At 46.3% G+C, this 18,840-nt stretch overlaps 1 pseudogene; it reads left to right on the top strand.

Moving 5' to 3' along the window:
• LOC132824818 (Ig heavy chain C region-like) overlaps positions 1–18,840 on the top strand; it is a 59,224-nt pseudogene that overhangs the window by 39,400 nt on the left and 984 nt on the right.

Here is an 18,840-nt window from a genome sequence, read left to right as displayed (position 1 = left end):
ATCGTGTTTTCCGGGTCCTTAAGGGGGAGGGGGAGCAGCCCAGATCGTGGTCCACGTTGGCACCAATGATATAGGTAGGAAGAGGGGTGAGGATATCAGACAGGCTTTCAGGGAGCTGGGTTGGAAGCTCAGAGTTAGAACAAACAGAGTTGTAGTCTCTGGTTTGTTACCCGTGCCACGTGATAGAGAGTCGAGGAATAGGGAGAGAGAACAGTTAAATGCGTGGCTACAGGGATGGTGCAGGAGGGAGGGATTCCAGTTTCTGGACAACTGGGGTTCTTTCTGGGGAAGGTGGGACCTCTATAAAAAGGATGGTCTACACCTGAACCTGAGGGGCACCAGTATCCTTGGGGGGAGGTTTGCTAGTGCTCTTTGGGAGGGTTTAAACTAACTCCGCCGGGGCATGGGAACCTGGACTGTAGCTTTAGGGTACAGGACCTTGAGTGTAGGGAGGTTATGAATAATGCAGCGATCTCGAAGGAGGGTGCCTGTAAACAGAAGGGTGGATTGAAGTGTGTATACTTCAATGCCAGAAGTATAAGAAATAAGGTAGGTGAACTTGCAGCGTGGGTTGGTACCTGGGACTTCGATGTTGTGGCCATTACAGAGACGTGGGTAGAACAGGGACAAGAATGGCTGTTGCAGGTTCCAGGGTTTAAATGTTTTAGTAGGATCAGACATGGGGGTAAAAAAGGGGGAGGTGTGGCATTACTTGTCAAAGATAGTATTACAGCAGTGGAATGGACGATGGAAGAGGACTTGCCATCTGAGGTAGTTTGGGCTGAGGTTAGAAATAGGAAAGGTGAGGGCACCCTGTTAGGTGTTTTCTACAGGCCTCCTAATAGTCCTAGAGAAGTAGAGGATAATATTGCGAGGATGATTCAGGAAAAGAGTGAAGGTAGCAGGGTGGTTGTTATGGGGGACTTTAACTTCCCAGATATTGACTGGGAGAGCTTTCGCTCGAGTTCATTAGATGGGTCGGTGTTTGTCCAATGTGTGCAGGAGGGTTTCCTGACACAATATGTAGACAGGCCAACAAGAGGTGAGGCTATACTGGATTTGGTTCTAGGTAATGAACCAGGCCAGGTGTTAGACTTGGACGAAGGTGAGCACTTCGGGGACAGTGACCACAACTCGGTGACTTTTACTTTAGTGATGGAGAGGGATAAGTGTGCGCCGCAGGGCAAGAGTTATAGCTGGGGGCAGGGAAATTATGATGCAGTGAGGCATGACTTAGGATGTGTGGATTGGAAAAAACAGGCTTCAAGAGAAGAACACTAATGAGATGTGGGGATTGTTCAAGGAGCAGCTACTACGTGTCCTCGATAAGTATGTACCAGTCAGGCATGGTGTAAAGGGCCTTGTGAGGGAGCCGTGGTTTAATAAGGAATTGGAATCCCTTGTGAAAGGGAAGAAGGCGGCATATGTAAAGATGAGGCGTGAAGGTTCAGTTGGGGCGATAGAGAGTTATAAGGTAGCCAGGAAGGATCTAAAGAGAGAGCTAAGAGAAGCGAGAAGGGGACATGAAAAGTCTTTAGCTGGTAGGATTAGGGAAAACCCACAGGCTTTCTATAGGTATGTCAGGAATAAAAGGATGACTAGGGTAGGTATCGGTCAAGTCAAGGATAGTAGTGGGAAGTTGTGTGTGGAGGCGGAGGAGATTGGAGAGACACTAAATCAATACTTTTCATCAGTATTCACTCAGGAACAGGACACTGTTGCTGATGTGAATATGGAGTCACAAATGATTAGAATGGATGGCCTGGAAATATGCAGGGAAGAGGTTCTGGGAATATTGGAGAGGATGAAAATAGATAAGTCTCCTGGGCTGATGGCATTTACCCTAGGATCCTATGGGAAGCTAGGGAGGAGATAGCAGAGACATTGGCCTGGATTTTTATGTCGTCATTGTCAACGGGAATAGTACCAGAGGACTGGAGGATAGCGAATGTGGTCCCCTTGTTCAAGAAAGGGAGTAGGGATAGCCCTAGTAACTATAGGCCAGTGAGTCTGACTTCAGTGGTGGGCAAAGTCTTAGAGAGAATGGTAAGGGATAAGATTTATGAACATCTGGATAGGAATAACGTGATCAAGGATAGCCAGCATGGTTTTGTGAAGGGCAGGTCGTGCCTCACAAACCTTATTGAGTTCTTTGAGAAGGTGACTAAGGAAGTGGACGAGGGTAAAGCAGTAGATGTTGTGTATATGGATTTAGTAAGGCGTTCGATAAGGTTCCCCATGGTAGGCTAATGCTAAAACTACGGAGGTATGGCATTGAGGATACATTAGAGGTTTGGATTAGGAATTGGCTGGCTGGAAGGAGACAGAGGGTAGTAGTTGATGGACTATGTTCATCTTGGAGTGCAGTTACTAGCGGTGTACCACAAGGATCTGTTTTGGGACCATTGCTTTTTGTTATCTTTATAAATGATCTAGAGGAAGGGCTTGAAAGCTGGGTAAGCAAGTTTGCGGATGACACAAAAGTCGGTGGAGTTGTGGATAGTGAGGAAGGAAGTGGTAGGTTACAGCGGGATATAGATAAGTTGCAGAGCTGGGCAGAAATGTAGCAAATGGAATTCAATGTAGCTAAGTGTGAAGTCATTCACTTTGGTAGGAGTAACAAGAAGATGGATTACTGGGCTAATGGTAGGCTACTTGGTAGTGTGGATGAGCAGAGGGATCTTGGTGTCCATGTACACAGATCTCTGAAAGTTGCCACCCAGGTAAATAGTGCTGTGAGGAAGGCATATGGTGTACTGGGCTTTATTGGTAGAGGAATTGAGTTCCGGAGTCCTGAGGTCATGTTGCAACTGTATAAGACTCTGGTGCAGCCTCATCTGGAGTATTGTGTGCAGTTTTGGTCGCCATACCATAGGAAGGATGTGGAGGCATTGGAACGAGTGCAGAGGAGGTTTACCAGGATGTTGCCTGGAATGGTAGGAAAATCTTATGAGGAAAGGCTGAGGCACTTGGAGCTGTTCTCATTGGAGAAGAGAAGGTTTAGGGGAGATTTGATAGAGTGTATAAGATGATTAGGGGTTTAGATAGGGTCGACACTGAGAACCTTTTACCGCTAATGGAGTCAGGTGTTACTAGGGGACACAGCTTTAAATTAAGGGGTGGTAGGTATAGGACAGATGTTAGGGGTAGATTCTTTACAACAGCGGGTTGTGAGTTCATGGAATGCCCTGCCAGTAGCAGTGGTGAACTCTCCTTCTTTATTGTCATTTAAGCGGGCATTGGATAGGCATTTGGAAGTTATTGGGCTAGTGTAGGTTAGGTAGGATTCGGTCGGCGCAACATCGAGGGCCGAAGGGCCTGTACTGCGCTGTATCTTTCTATGTTCTATGTTCTATCACCTCAGGAGATCTCCCACCCACAGTTTCCAACCTCATAGTCCGGGAACCCCGCACTGCCCGGTTCTACCTCCTTCCCAAGATCCACGACCACCCCGGCCGACCCATTGTCTCAGCATGCTCCTGCCCCACTGAACTCATCTCTACCTACCTCGACACTGTCCTATCCCGCCTTGTCCAGGAATTCCCCACATACGTTCGAGACACCAACCAAGCCCTCCACTTCCACAAAGACTTCCGTTTCCCGGGCCCACAATGCCTCATCTTCACCATGGATATCCAATCCCTCTGCACCTCCATCCGCCATGACCAGGGCCTCCAAGCCATCTGTTTTTTCCTCTCCAGACGTCCCCAACAGTACCCTTCCGACACTCTCATTCGTTTGGCTGAACTGGTCCTCACCCTTAACACTTTCTCCTTTGAATCCTCCCACTTCCTCCGGACCAAAGAGGTAGCCATGGGCACACGTATGGGTCCCAGCTATGCCTGTCTCTTTGTTGGCTACGTAGAACAGTCGATCTTCTGTAATTACACCGGCACCACTCCCCAACTCTTCCTCCGCAACATTGATGACTGCATTGGCGCCTCCTCGTGCTCCCACGAGGAGGTTGAGCAATTCATCAACTTCACCAACATATTCCACCCTGACCTTAAATTCACCTGGACCATCTCTGACACCTCCCTCCCCTTTCTGGTCCTCTCCATCTCCATTAATGATGACAGACTTGACACTGACAATTTTACAAACCCACCGACTCCCACAGCTACCTGGATTACACCTCTTCCCACCCTACCTCCTGCAAAAATGCCATCCTGTATTCCCAATTCCTCTGCCTCCGCCGTATCTGCTCCCAGGAGGACCAGTTCCACCACAGAACACACCAGATGGTCTCCTTCTTTGGAGACCGCAATTTCCCTTCCCATGTGGTTAAAGATGCCCTCCAACGCATCTCGTCCACATCCCGCACCTCCGCCCTCAAACCCCACCCCTCCAACTTTAACAAGGACAGAATGCCCCTGGTGCTCACCTTCCACCCCACCAACCTTTGCATAAACCAAATCATCCGCCGACATTTCCGCCACCTCCAAACGGACCCCACCACCAGGGATATATTTCCCCCCCACCCCTTTCCACCTTCCACAAAGACCGTTCCTTCTGTGACAACCTAGTCAGGTCCACACCCCCTTCAACCCACCCTCCCATCCTGGCACCTTCCCCTGCCACCGCAGGAATTGCAAAACCTGCGCCCACACCTCCTCCCTCACCTCCATCCAAGGCCCTAAAGGAGCCTTCCACATCCATCAAAGATTTACCTGCACATCCACCAATATCATTTATTTATCCGTTGCTCCCGATGCGGTCTCCTCTACATTGGGGAGATTGGACGCCTCCTAGCGGAACGCTTTAGGGAACATCTCTGAGACACCCGCACCAATCAACAACACCGCACTGTGGCCCAACATTTCAACTCCCCCTCCCACTCTGCCAAGGACTTGGAGGTCCTGGGCCTCCTTCACAGCAGCTCCTCCACCACCAGATGCCTGGAGGAAGAACGCCTCATCTTCCACCTCGGAACACTTCAACAGTTTTCTCATTTCCCCTTCCCTCACCTCACCCTAGTTCCAAGCTTCTAGTTCAGCACTGTCCCCATGACTTGTCCTGACTTGTCTGACCTGCCTATCTCCTTTTCCACCTATTCACTCCACCCTCTCCTCCCTGACCTATCACCTTTATCCCCTCCCCCACTCACCCATTGTACTCTATGCTACTTTGTCACCACCCCCACCCTCTTCTAGGTTATCTCTCCACACTTCCAGCTCACTGCCTTTATTCCTGATGAAGGGCTTTTACCCGAAACGTCAATTTCGCTGCATCTAGGATGCTGCCTGAACTGCTGTGCTCTTCCAGCATCACTGATCCAAATATATGTAAACCCTATCCCTTAGGATTACCTCCATCAACTTTTCCACCATCAATCAGGCTCACTGGTCTATAGATCCCTGGCTTTTCCTTACCACCTTTCTTAAATAGTGGCACCCCATTAGCCCACATTCAGCCTTCCAGCACCTCAACTATTACTATCGATGATACAAATATCTCAGCAAGAGGCCCAGCAATCACTTTACTTGCTTCTCACTGATTTCTGGGGTACACCTGATCAGGTCCTGGGATTTATCCATCTTTATGCATTTTGAGATGTCCACTGTAACATGAACTTTTTTAAAGATGTCAACATCTCTTTCCCCACATTCTATATCTTACATGACCTTCTCCACAGTAAACATTGATGCAAAATATTTGTTTAGTATCTCCCATCTCCTGTGGTTCCACACATGGGCTGCCTTGCTGACCTTTGCAGGGCTCTGTCTCCCCAGTTAATCTTTTATCCTTAATGTATTTATTGAATCTGTTTGGATTCTCCTTAACACAATTTGCCAGTGCTATCTCATGTTCTGTTTTTGCCTTCCTGATTCCCCTCTTAAGTATATTCCTACTGCATTTATACTCTTCTCAGGATTCACTTGTTCTCTGCTGCCTATACCTGACATATGTTTCCTTCTTTTTCTCAAATAAAACCTCAATTTCTCAATTCATCCAGTATTCCCTGTACCTACCAGCCTTGCCTTTCACCCGAACAAGAACATATTGTCTCTGGACTCTCATTATCTCATTTTTGAAGGCTTCCCATTGCCCAGCCCTGTGTAGCTTTGAGTGTGAGTTTAGAGATACAGACTCGATGGAGCGAAGGGCCACCTCTGTCCTGGATGATGCCATCACTCTTTTAATTTGAATGTAAGGTTCTGATTATTTTTGTATTTGTTTTGAGAAAATGTGACCGAGTGGAAGTTCCAGCTGTTGGTGCAGTCAGTATCAGCTTCAGGTTTTGTGTTAGAGTACTCATTCTCAGAGAGAATTCCCATATCAGTCGTGTAACTGAATTAACAAGGAAAGCTGTGGGATAACAGTGTGCAGGAGAACAGCTCTCAAAAATTAAAAAACAGCATGAGGCGTTGAACGACTGGATAACCTCAGCAGAATGAAGGTCATCACTGAAAAGAATATGAAAAGGTATTTAGATATTGATAGGATTGATAGTGAGTGAAATATTGCAAGTATTGTTACTTGAAAACATAAATGTTTGAGACTTAACAGGATCAGATCAATCCTGCCTTTGGGGTATTCAAATATAGCTGTAAATCTCAATGCTATCACATCATTAAAATAAACCTGCTGTCATAACTTGTTTGTTCAAAATGCGTTAAAAAATTTGAAGATATAATCACAGTTTCCCAGTGGAGATACCACACAATATAAAATAAAGTCTCTGGAACTGTGTCGGCTCCATCTCCGAGAGAATTCTCCAATTCCAACAGATTGCCAGCAGCAGGAAGGGAAAGGTTGTGTCACAAACAACGAAATGCTTCTTCTCAGGGAAAGGATTGGTAGAGTGTATGAGACCATCCTTGTTGCTGTTGGTGTTCCTGGTAAGTGTTGGAACAACTTATATAAACCATTGCATTGAATCATCCTTATTTCTACAGATAACTGATAAATTATTATATTTCCATTTAGCTCGGCAAATCCCACTGTCAGATAATAGTGTCCTCACTGACTGAGTTTAAAGTGAATAGTTTGTCAGTTTGGAGGCTCCTCAGTAATGTGCAGCATTGTGGGTTTCCCTGTACTGTGCAGAATGGTTTACACTGAGGCCACATTGATGGGGTTTGGCTGAGCACCGGACCTGGCTGGTCAAGAACGGGTTTCAGAAGACCACCCTCTCTCTGTGGTAGCTCACAGCCTGCTATCGGTCAGATGGGTTTTGTAACAACCCACCTCACAGTGATACCTGGTGTTTCCCATTCCTTGATGGAAAGGAATTGTGTTGGTGGGTCTTGTTCAGGCAGCTCCCTCCAAATGGGAGCCCAGAGACAACAGGGCAATGGGTGGGTTCAGCAGGTCATTAGGAATTAGGAAATAATGGGGACTGCTGATAGGGCGATGTACTGGAAAAGGCACAGCAGGCAAGGTTGCATCTGAGGAGCTGGCGAAATCGACTGCTGCTGACCCAAAAACATCCTGAGTATATGACCATGTTTCTGTGAGTAATCTGATGCTCATGTTCTTCCCTGTGTCCTTTAAAAGAGCAAATGATTCGTTGAGAGAGATTCTTTAAACTTCATATAACATGGAATAGCAATTATCTTTGTGTCATTACTTACAGTCTGGGCTCATGCACAGAGAATGTTTCATTAGTAACTTCAAATCTATTTTTTCCTTTCTCTTACAGTTAGTCTCGTGGTGATTATAATCTTAGCTCGGTGCAAATGTGGTCTTTCTGTGTGCAGCACTCGCTACCTGGTGGCCATGAGAATGTCAGATCTACTGTTCATTGTTTTTTTTATCATCCTTCACCAATTTCGAAAATATTATTATCCATTGTGTTTCCTGCAAATCACTCCTGTTTGTGGTGTTATCTATGCCCTCAACCGCTTTAGCATTTATTGTTCTGCGTGGTTCATCATTGCTTTTTCCTTTGATCAATTTGTCGCCATTGTTTTCATGAGATGAAAACTAAGTATTGCACAGGGAAAACTGCAACCAAGGTTCTGGCAACAATCTGCGTCTTCTTTTGTTTAAAGAACATTCCCAACTCCTTTGTGTATTACCCTGGAAAGATTATCAATAATGTTCCATGGTACTGTTATATCAGGCCTGGTTATTATGACGACCCTCGGTGGATAGGTTTTAGATATTTTGAGACTTTTTTAACACCAATGTTCCCATTCACTTTTATTGTCTTTATCAACATTCTGACTGTCAGACATATCTTCGAGGCCATTAAGGTGCGGAAGGAACTGAGAGGTCAGAGAAAAACAGAGAATGATCCAGAGGTAGAGAGCAGGAAGAATTCTGTGAATTTACTCTTTGCCATATCTGCCAGCTTCATACTTCTCTGGTTGTTGCATATTTTATATTTCTTTAATGCTGGTTATTCCTTGGATTCTGTTTCTTTTGATCTCTTTATTCAGATTGGATACATGCTGAGGAACTTAAGTTGCTGCACAAATGCCCTTAGTTATGTGGTGACGCAGAAACATTTCAGAGACCAGTTAAAGTATACCATGACATATCCAGTTAGAACAGTAATTCAATTAGTGAATCAATCCAAGTAACTGAGAGCCAACATTAGGTGCAGCAGATAACGGAACGAGGAGTCCACGTGACGAATGGACCGAAAGGAGAAGGAGGAGCAGCAACATGATAACACTCCTTTCCTAATGGGCAAGGAATGACTCCATCTGAGGGGCAAAGTGAAAGAGACTGGAGGTGTAAAGCCAGGGTAAAGTGCTGTCAGTAATCAGCAACAATTAGTAGGAAGTGGGACAACAGAAGCAAAACCAAAAGAGGAATTAAATATACACAAAAGCTACATTTATACCAGGGAATCCGTTCTCAGTGAGTGAAGAGGTGAGAAAAATAAATGATGTGGAGGAAGGTGTAATCGTTCACTGCAGGAGAGAGGGAAATGCAATGACAGGCTCCTAGCCACTCTTCCTCACTGAATTCTCTGAGCCACACATCTGGGCAAATTAAAACACACGAGAAGTTTCCTGTTGAAAAAGGGAATAAAATATTGAAAAGATTCTGTGTCTTTTGATTGCACCTTTATTTTCAACAATAATTTACTTTGTTTCCATTCAATTCCTCGTGTTGGTTCCTGGTAATCGCGCTTTTAGATTTTCACATTGATCAACAGGAAACCCAAAGAACAAAGGAATTGGATCAGTTTGTGAATACATGTGGCTTTCATTCTAAAACAATAAAATGCAAAGCAGGAGGAGACAAAGGCAGTCTGGACTAAACCAGTTCTCTGACATCATCCCGTTTCTTTATTTGTTCCTTTCCATGAACCAGCTGATGTGTTGCCGGGGGAATCCAAGCCCAACCAGAGGGATTTCTGGACTCCCTCTCTGCACCCACCCATGACCCAGCTCCCTCTCCGATTTCAGATGCTCCTTCAAATCTACCTCTTCATATAAGCTATCGTCACCTGACCCAATATCACTTTCAGTGAATCAATATGAACTCTGTTTGATTTGTCATGATAAAGGTCTTTTTAACTATGTTTGGGGACTGTGCTGTGTTAAAGTGCACAGTGATGGTGCTATCCTGGTTAGTGTAGCTGTCTTCAAAACAGGTGACCTGGATTAGATTCCTGGCAATCTCAAATTGAGATTTTTTTTACAATAATTAATAAGAAACCTCAAAGACAAAAGGAATTTGATCAGTTTGAAAATACATTTGTTCTTTATTCCAAGACAATAAAATGCAGAGTAGGAGTAGACAAAGGCAGACTGGATGAAACTGTTTACCTGCTGCATTCTCTCACACCTCCTCCCTCCGTCCCCCCTCTAATCCCACTGAGATGGCTCTGGCTGTGCCCCATCCCTGGGGGAGGTATGCCCTGGGTAGAGGGAGCTGGGAGCTGAGTGGATGAGCTGGGACTTGGGCAGAGAGGGGGCTTTCAGTGACATATTTCAAACAGGTTCTGGCAGCCATTTTCCCTTCAAAGAACAAAACATTTACAGCGCAGGAGCAGGCCCTTCGGCCCTCCAAGCCTGAGCTGATCCAAAGCCTCTGTCTAAACCTGTTGCCCATTTCCTAAGCATCTCTCTCCCTCTACTCCCCACCTACTCATGCATCTGTCCAGACGCATCTTCAATGAATTTACTGTGCCTGCCTCTACAACCTCTGCTGGCAACGTGTTCCAGACACCCACCGCTCTCTGTGTGAAGTCCTTGCCGCATATATCCCCATTTAACTTTTCACCTCTCACCTTGAAAGCGTGACTTCATGTTATTGAATCCTTCACTCTGGGAAAAAGCTTATCTCTGTCTCTCCTGTCTATACCCTTCATGATTTTGTAGACCTCAATCAGGTCTCCCCTCAATCTCCTTTTTTCTAATGAAAACTATCCTAACCTACTGAAGCGGCAGATTCAAACCACTATAAATGCCGGAGGAATCAGCGCAGAAGCGCTTCACAGGAGGCTCCCAAGCACTGAGGATGTCACCTAGAAAGGGGACGAAACGTTTGCAACAAAAACTCCCAGCTCGGCGAACAGAACCACAACAACGAGCACCTGAGCTACAAATCTTCTCACAAACTTTGAATGTATTCAGTTGGCAAGTCCACCCTGAATCCTATGTGATCTAGCTTTACCAATTAGTCGAACATGCAGAGCCTCATCAAAGGCTTTACTAAAGGCCAAGAAAACAGCATCTAACTCTCTGTCCTCATCAATCATTTTGGTTACTTCCAAAAACAAACCCAATCAAATGTGAGACATGATTTTGCTCACACTAAATCAGACTGACTATCTCTAATCAATCCTTTCCTCTCCAACCCCTGTAAATCCTATCTTTCAGGATCATCTCTAAAACCCTACCCACCACCAAGGACAGGCTCACAGGTCGATAGTTCCCAGGTTTCTCCTCACATCCCTTCTTAAACAATGACATACTAGCCATACACCAATCCTCCAGTTCTTTCCCCATAGTCTATAGATGATACAAATATTCTGTTTGGGGCCGTATAATTTTCTCTCTAACTTCCCACAACGTCCTAGGACACACTTGATCAGGTTTATCTATCTTTATGTTTTTTAAGATCTCCAGCACTTCTTCCAAAACATCAATACTTATAGCCCTGATTTCTCCAGCCTCTATTTCTTTCCTAACAATAAAAATGGATGCAAAATATTTTTTATATCCCTCACATCTCTTGAGGTTCAACATAAAGACAACCTCGTTGGTCTTTAAGGGATCCTACTCTCTCTCCAGTTGCTCCCTCACTCAATGTATTTATGGAACCTCTTTGGATAATTTTTACACTATCTGCCAAGGCTATCTCCTGTCCCCTCTTTGCCTTCCTCATTTCCTTCTGAAGAATGCCCCTACACTCTTTACACTCTTCAAGACATTCAGTTGATCCCACTTGTCTTTCTAATGGATAGTTATCTTTATTCTTGACTTGAACTTCAACATCTTTATTCATGCAGTGTTCCCTAATCTTACCAGCCTTGCCTTTCACTCTAACAGGAACAGAATGCTTCTGAACTCTTGTTATCACACATTGGAAGGCCTCCCACTTGTCAGTCATCCTTTTACCAGCGATCATTCCGCTCCAATCAACTTTTGAAAGTTTTTGTTTCATACCCTTTCATACCCATTTGTCTCACTCCAATTAAGAACTTTAACTTTTATCCTTTTACACAACTATTTTAAAGTTACTGGCATTACGATCACTGGTCCAAAAGTGTTCCCTGACTCACACTTCAGTCACTTGCCCTGCCTTATTTCCCAAGAGAAGGTCAAGTTTTGATCCGCCTCGCGTAGGAAGATTTATATATTTATAGCAAACATTTTCTTGTAATTGAACAAGTTCTTCACCATCAAAAACTTTCACACCATGGCAGTCTGAGTCAATGTTTAGAAAATTAAAATCCCCTACTATCACAAACTTATTATTCTTCCATATATTTGAGATCTCTCTAGATATCTGCTTCTCAATTGTCCTCTGACTATTGGGGAGCCGATATAAAACCCCACCAAGGTGATCATCCCTTTCTTATTTCTAATTTGAACCCATATATTTTCACTAAATGATCCGTCAGAAATACCTTCTCTAATTACAGGAGTAATTATCAAAAATGCCAGCCCTTCCCCTGCCTTGCCTCTTTCTGTCCTTCCTGTACCATCTCAAACCCAGAACACTGAGCTGCCAGTCTTTTCCATTCGGCAGAAATGGGTACTGCAGATGCTGGAGATTAGAGTCAAAATCAGAGTGGTGCTAGAAAAGAACAGCAGGTCAGGCAGAACCAAGGAGCAGGAAAATCGATTTGCCTGCTCTTCGGCTGCTGCCTGACCTGATGTGCTTTTCCAGCACCACTCTAGTCTTTTTCATTCCTCAGCCATGTTTCTGTAATAGCAATGACATCCCAGGCCAATGTTCCCTTACATGCCCTGAGTTCATCGGCCTTATCCATGAGACCTCTTGCATTGAAATAAATGCAGTTTAAGTGTTCAGTGTTCCTTTGTTCTCTGATTTGTTCTTGACTGTCCTTTCGAAAGAACGTGCTATTTTCTGATTCAGAATCATTGTCATCTTTCTTTCTATTTTCACTGTTGTTCAGAAAGCCCCCGCCCCACCCCTCTCAAATCTTGCAATCTCCTGAAATAGAACGAGCAAATCTCCCCACCAGATATTGGTCTAGTTCAGGTGAAAGTGCTGAAAATGTGTTGCTGGAACAGCGCAGCAGGTCAGGCAGCATCCAAGGAACAGGAAATTTGATGTTTCGGGCATAAGCCCTTCATCAGGAATGAGGAAAGTGTGTCCAGTAGGCTAAGATAAAAGGTAGGGAGGAGGGACTTGGGGGAGGGGCGATGGAGATGTGATAGGTGGAAGGAGGTCAAGGTGAGGGTGATAGGCCGGAGTGGGGTGGGAGTGGAGAGTCAGGAAGAAGATTGCACGTTAGGAAGGCGGTGCTGAGTTCGAGGGATTCAACTGAGACAAGGTGGGGGAGGTGAAATGAGGAAACTGGAGAAATCTGAGTTCATCCCTTGTGGTTGGAGGGTTCCCAGGCGGAAGATGAGGCTCTCTTCCTCCAACTGTCATGTTGTTATGGTCTGGCGATAGAGGAGTCCAAGGACCTGCATGTCCTTGGTGGAGTGGGAGGGGGAGTTAAAGTGTTGAGCCATGGGGTGGTTGGGTTGGTTGGTCCGAGTGTCCCAGAGGTGTTCTCTGAAACGTTACGCAAGTAGGCGGCCTGTCTCCCCAATATACAGGAGGCCACATCGGGTGCAACGGATGCAATATATGATGTGTGTGGAGGTGCAGATTAATTTGTGGTGGATGTGGAAGGATCTCTTGGGGCCTTGGAGAGAAGTAAGTGATGAGGTTCTGTATGATCTAGGAGATGATGGTTTTGGTGATGGGGGGTGGGGTCATGGTCGAGGGGGCAGTAGGAAGAGGTTCCTCGAGTTGGCATTTGGCTTCAGCATTGTAGAGGCCAGTGCGCCAGACTACCACTGCGCCCCCTTTATCCGCTGGCTTAATGATGAGGTTGGAATTGGAGCAGAGGGATTGGAGGGTTGTGCGTTGTGGGGGTGAGAGGTTGGAGTGGGGGAGGGGGGTAGACAGATTGAGGCGGTTAATGTCCCAGCGGCAGTTGGAAATGAAGATGTCGAGGGCGGGTAATAGGCCAGCATGGGGTGTCCAGGTGGATGCAGTGTGTTGGAGGTGGGCGAAGGGGTCCTCGGAAGGTGGGCGGGAGACCTAATTGTGAAAGTAAGCTCAGAGGCAGAGACGACGGAAGAATTGTTCGACGTCACGGCGTGTATTAAATTCATTGATGCGTGGGTGGAGGATGATGAAGGTGAGTCCTTTGCTTAGGACTGATCATTCGTCCTCAGTGAGGGGAAGGTCTGGAGGGATGGTGAAAACTCGGCAGGGCTGGGAGCTGGGATCTGGTGTGGATGTGGAACTGGGAGTGGGGGCGGAGTCATGAGCAGGGGTAGTGTTCCCCTTGGGGTTCTGGGGGGTGGGGATAGTGACAGTGGGGTCTGTGGGGGGCATGTCAGCAGAATGTAGGTGACTGGCGCTGGTGGGGGCGGAAGTGATGGTGACCACAGCAGTAGGGGTGGCGGAAGCCATTGAGCGTGTGAAGGCAAGGACTGTTTAGCGATAGCCGGCATGACTCTGTGAGTGTGAAGAGGATTGATGAGGGCAGAGCAGTGGCCGTGATCTACATGAACTTCAGTGAGGCATTCAACAAGGGTCTTCATGTGGACTGATTAGCAAGATTAGATACCATGGAATGCAGGGAGAACTAACTATTTGGATGCAGAACTGGCTCAAAGCTAGCGGACAGAGGTTGGTGATGGAGGGTTGCTTTTCAGACTGGAGGCCTGTCATCCATGGTGTGCCACAAGGATCAGTGTTGGTTCCATTGCTTTTCATCATTTCCATAAATGGTTTGGATAAGAAAATAGCTGATGTAGTTCGTAAGTTTGCAGATGACACCAAAATTGGAGGTTACCTCAGAGTATACAGGATCTTGTTCAGATGGGTCAACAGGCCAAGGAGTGGCAGATAGAGTTTAATTTAGATAAATGTGAGGTGCTATGTTTTGGAAAGGCAAATCAGAGCATGAGTTATACACTAATGGGTTTGTTGCTGAACAAAGAGACCTTGGAGCGCAGATTCATAGTTCCTCGAAAGTCGCCGGCAGCTAGGAGAGTGAAGAAGGTGTTTGGTATACATTCCTTTATTGGTTAGTGCATTGACTATAATAGTTGATAGGTCATGTTACATCTGTACAGGACATTGATTAGGCCACTTTTGGAATACTGTATGCAAATCTGGTCTCCCTCCTATCAGAAGGATGTTGTAAAATTTGAAAGGGTTCAGAAAAGATTTACAAGGATGTTGCCAAGGTTGGAAGATTTGAGCTGTAGGGAGAGGCTGAATAGGCTGGGGCTGTTTTCCCTGGAGCATCGGGGGCTGAGGGGTGACTTTATAGAGATTTATAAAATCATGAGGGGCATGAACATGGAGAAATTTAAAAGGGACCTAAGGGGTAACTTGTTCATGCAGAGAGTGGTGCGTGTATGGAATGAGCTAACAGAGGAAGTGGTGGAGGCTGGTACAATTGCAACATTTAAAAGGCATCAGATGGGTATACAAACAATAAGGGTTTAGTGTGGGCCAAGTGCTGGCAAATGGGATGGGATTAACTGAGGATATCTGGATGAGTTGGACCAAAGGGACTGTTTCTGTGTTGTACATCTCTATGATTCTATATCTCTCTCTCCCTCTCCCCTTCTCTCTCTGTCTGTCTGTCTGTCTCTCTCTCACACACACACACAAACACACACACACACACTCAAGATAAACATCACACACATGTAAATAATGTTTCTGCTTTTCTATGTGATACTTTCTTTTGCGTGGGAAAACAATTTACTCTGCTCATCTATATTTCCTTTAAACAATGTACTAAGCGAAGTCACGAATCTATCTCAATCAGGATCGGATTGGGTGATCTCACAATCGTTCAGATAGGATTCAAGTTCATGGAGTTGACAGCCCTCACTCAGTCTGTCTGTGTTCCGATTTTCTTGGAATCAAATAGAGACAAAATAACATTATACTCAATGATTAAATAATAAATCTTAAACCTCTATTTTAATATTGGTACAGAAATGTCAAGTTGGCTTCTGAATCAACCAGGAGGCCAGCCATCAAACTGGCTCATATTCAGATACTTCCCAACTATTATCCTGGATCCGGGGTGAATCGTATCAATGACAGGTGTCAAAACTTCAATTTAATAAACATGTGCAATTATGTCAGTAATGTTGACCACAAAACCCTTAGGTAAAAAAAATGCCTGCAGATGCTGGAAACCTGATTCTGGATTAGTGGTGCTGGAAGAGCAAAGCAGTTCAGGCAGCATCCAAAGTGAAGCGAAATTGACGTTTTGGGCAAAAGTCCTTCATCAGGAATACAGGCAGAGACCCTGAAGGGTGGAGAAATACGTGAGAGGAGGGTGGGGGGGGGGGAGAAAGTAGCATAGAGTACAATAGGTGAGTGGGGGAGGGGATGAAGGTGATAGGTCGGGGGGAGAGAGGTGGAGTGGATAAGTGGAAAAGGAGATAGGCAGGTAGGACAAGTCAGGACAAGTCATGGGGATAGTGCTGAGCTGGAAGTTTGGAACTAGGGTGAGGTGAGGGAAGGGGAAATGAGGAAATGGCTGAAGTGTTCTGAGGTGGGAGATGAGGCGTTCTTCCTCCAGGCATCTGGTGGTGGAGGAGCGGCTGTGAAGGAGGCCCAGGACCTCCAAGTCCTTGGCAGAGTGGGAGGGGGAGTTGAAATGTTGGGCCACAGTGCGGTGTTGTTGATTGGTGCGGGTGTCCCGGAGATGTTCCCTAAAGCGCTCTGCTAGGAGGCGTCCAGTCTCCCCAATGTAGAGAAGACTGCATCGGGAGCAAGAGATAAATAAATGATACTGGTGGATGTGCAGGTAAATCTTTGATGGATGTGGAAGGCTCCTTTAGGGCCTTGGATGGAGGTGAGGGAGGAGGTGTGGGCGCAGGTTTTGCAATTCCTGCGGTGGCAGGGGAAGGTGCCAGGATGGGAGGGTGGGTTGAAGGGGGCGTGGACCTGACTAGGTCGTCACAGAGGGAACGGTCTTTGTGGAAGGCGAAAAGGGGTTGGGGGGAAATATATCCCTGGTGGTGGGGTCCGTTTGGAGGTGGCGGAAATGTCGGCGGATGATTTGGTTTATGCGAAGGTTGGTGGGGTGGAAGGTGAGCACCAGGGGCATTCTGTCCTTGTTAATGTTGGAGGGGTGGGGTCTGAGGGTAAAGGTGCGAGTGTGGATGAGATGCGTTGGAGGGCATCTTTAACCATGTGGGAAGGGAAATTGCGATCTCTAAAGAAGGAAGCCATCTGGTGTGTTCTGAGGTGGAACTGGTCCTCCTGGGAGCAGATACAGCGGAGGCGGAGGAATTGGGAATACAGGATGGCATTTTTGCAGGAGTTAGGGTGGGAAGAGGTGTAATCCAGGTAGCTGTGGGAGTCGGTGGGTTGGTAAAAAATGTCGGTATCAAGTCGGTCATCATTAATGGAGATGGAGAGGTCCAGGAAGGGGAGGGAGGTGTCAGAGATGGTCCAGGCAAATTTAAGGTCAGGGTGGAATGTGTTGGTGAAGTTGATGAATTGCTCAACCTCCTTGCAAGAGCACGAGGAGGCGCCAATGCAGTCATCAATGTAGCGGAGGAAGAGTTGGGGAGTGGTGCTGGTGTAATTACAGAAGATTGACTGTTCTACGTAGCAACAAAGAGACAGGCATAGCTGGGGCCCATACGGGTTCCCATGGCTACCCCTTTGGTCTGGAGGAAGTGGGAGGATTCGAAGGAGAAATAAGGGTTGGGGTTCGGCCAACGAATCTTCAGACCATCAGAACCTCATCTGCTCAGGATCTCCTCTCCACACTCGCTAACCTCATAGTGGGAATCCCGCACTGCCTGGTTCTACCTCTTTCCCAAGATCCACAAGCCTGACCACCCTGGCTCACTCATTGTCTCAGCAAGCTCCTGCCCCACTGAATTCATTTCTACCTACCTCAATACTGTCCTATCCCCCTTAGTCCAGGAACTCCCCACATATATTCGAGACACCACCCACGCCCTCCACCTCCTCCAAGACGTCCGTTTCCCCGGCCCCCAACGCCTCATCTTCACCATGGATATCCAATCTCTCTACACCTCCATCCGCCATGACTAGGGCCTCCAAGCCCTCTGTGTCTTCCTTTCCCGACGTCCCCAACAGTACCCTTCCACTGACACTCTCATTTGTTTGGCCGATCTGTCTACCTCTAGGGTGGACAATGAGAGCCTTTTTCCTTGGATGGAGATGGCTGGTTCGAGGGGACAGAGCTTTACTGTCAGAGGTAGTTTCCTTACTCAGAGAGTAGTCTGGGCATGGAACACACTGCCTGCAACAGTAGCAGACTTGCCAACACCTATGACCACTACCTTCCTAAAGACAAAGGCAGTCGATGTATGAGAACACCATGACCTGCATGTTCCCTTCCAAGCCACTCACCATCCTGACTTGGGTATATATTCCTTCAGTAAAGTCGCCATAGTCCCAGTGTACCATAGGGTTGCTCTCTGATTAGTGAGAAACAACTGGCCGTGAGTTTAACCTGAGGGTCACCGTGCCTCAGGGGAACAGTGAGGTTGGGAAGGTAGGACCTTCATGATGATCTCAGCCAGTGTGGGGATTAAACACGTGATGTTAACATAGAACATACTATAATACAGCATAGTACAGGCCCTTCATCCTTCGATGTTGTGCCGACCATTTATCTGGTTCTATTGTTCTCTCCTCTATGTGCCTATCCAAGAGTCGCTAAAATACAGAGGCATGGGATTGAGGGTGTTTCAGCAGTTTGGATCAGAAGTTGGCTCGTTGAAAGGAGACAGAGGGTGATGGCTGATGGGAAATGTTCACCCTGGAGTTTGTTACTAGTAGTGTATCACAAGGATTTGTTTTGGGTCCACTGCTGTTTGTCATTTTTATAAATGACCTAGATGAGGGTGTAGAAGGATGGGTTAGTACATTTGTGGATGACAATAAGGCCGGTGGAGTTGTGGATAGTGTTGAAGGATGTTGCAGTCTACAGAGGGACATAGATAAGCTGCAGAGCTGGGCTAATGTGGAAAAGTGTGAGGTGATTCACTTTAGAAGGAAGAACAGGAATATAGAGTACTGAGCTAATGGTCAGATTCTTGATAGTGTAGATAAGCAGAGAGATCTCAGCGTCCAGCTACATAGATCCCTGAAAGTTGCTACCCATTTTGATAAAGTTGAGGCTCTTTTCATTCAAGAGGAGAAGGCTGAGACATGATG

Source organism: Hemiscyllium ocellatum, chromosome 19 (genome assembly GCF_020745735.1).
Source record: "Hemiscyllium ocellatum isolate sHemOce1 chromosome 19, sHemOce1.pat.X.cur, whole genome shotgun sequence".
Lineage (NCBI taxonomy): Eukaryota > Metazoa > Chordata > Chondrichthyes > Orectolobiformes > Hemiscylliidae > Hemiscyllium > Hemiscyllium ocellatum.
This window is presented reverse-complemented; position numbering and strand designations above follow the sequence as displayed.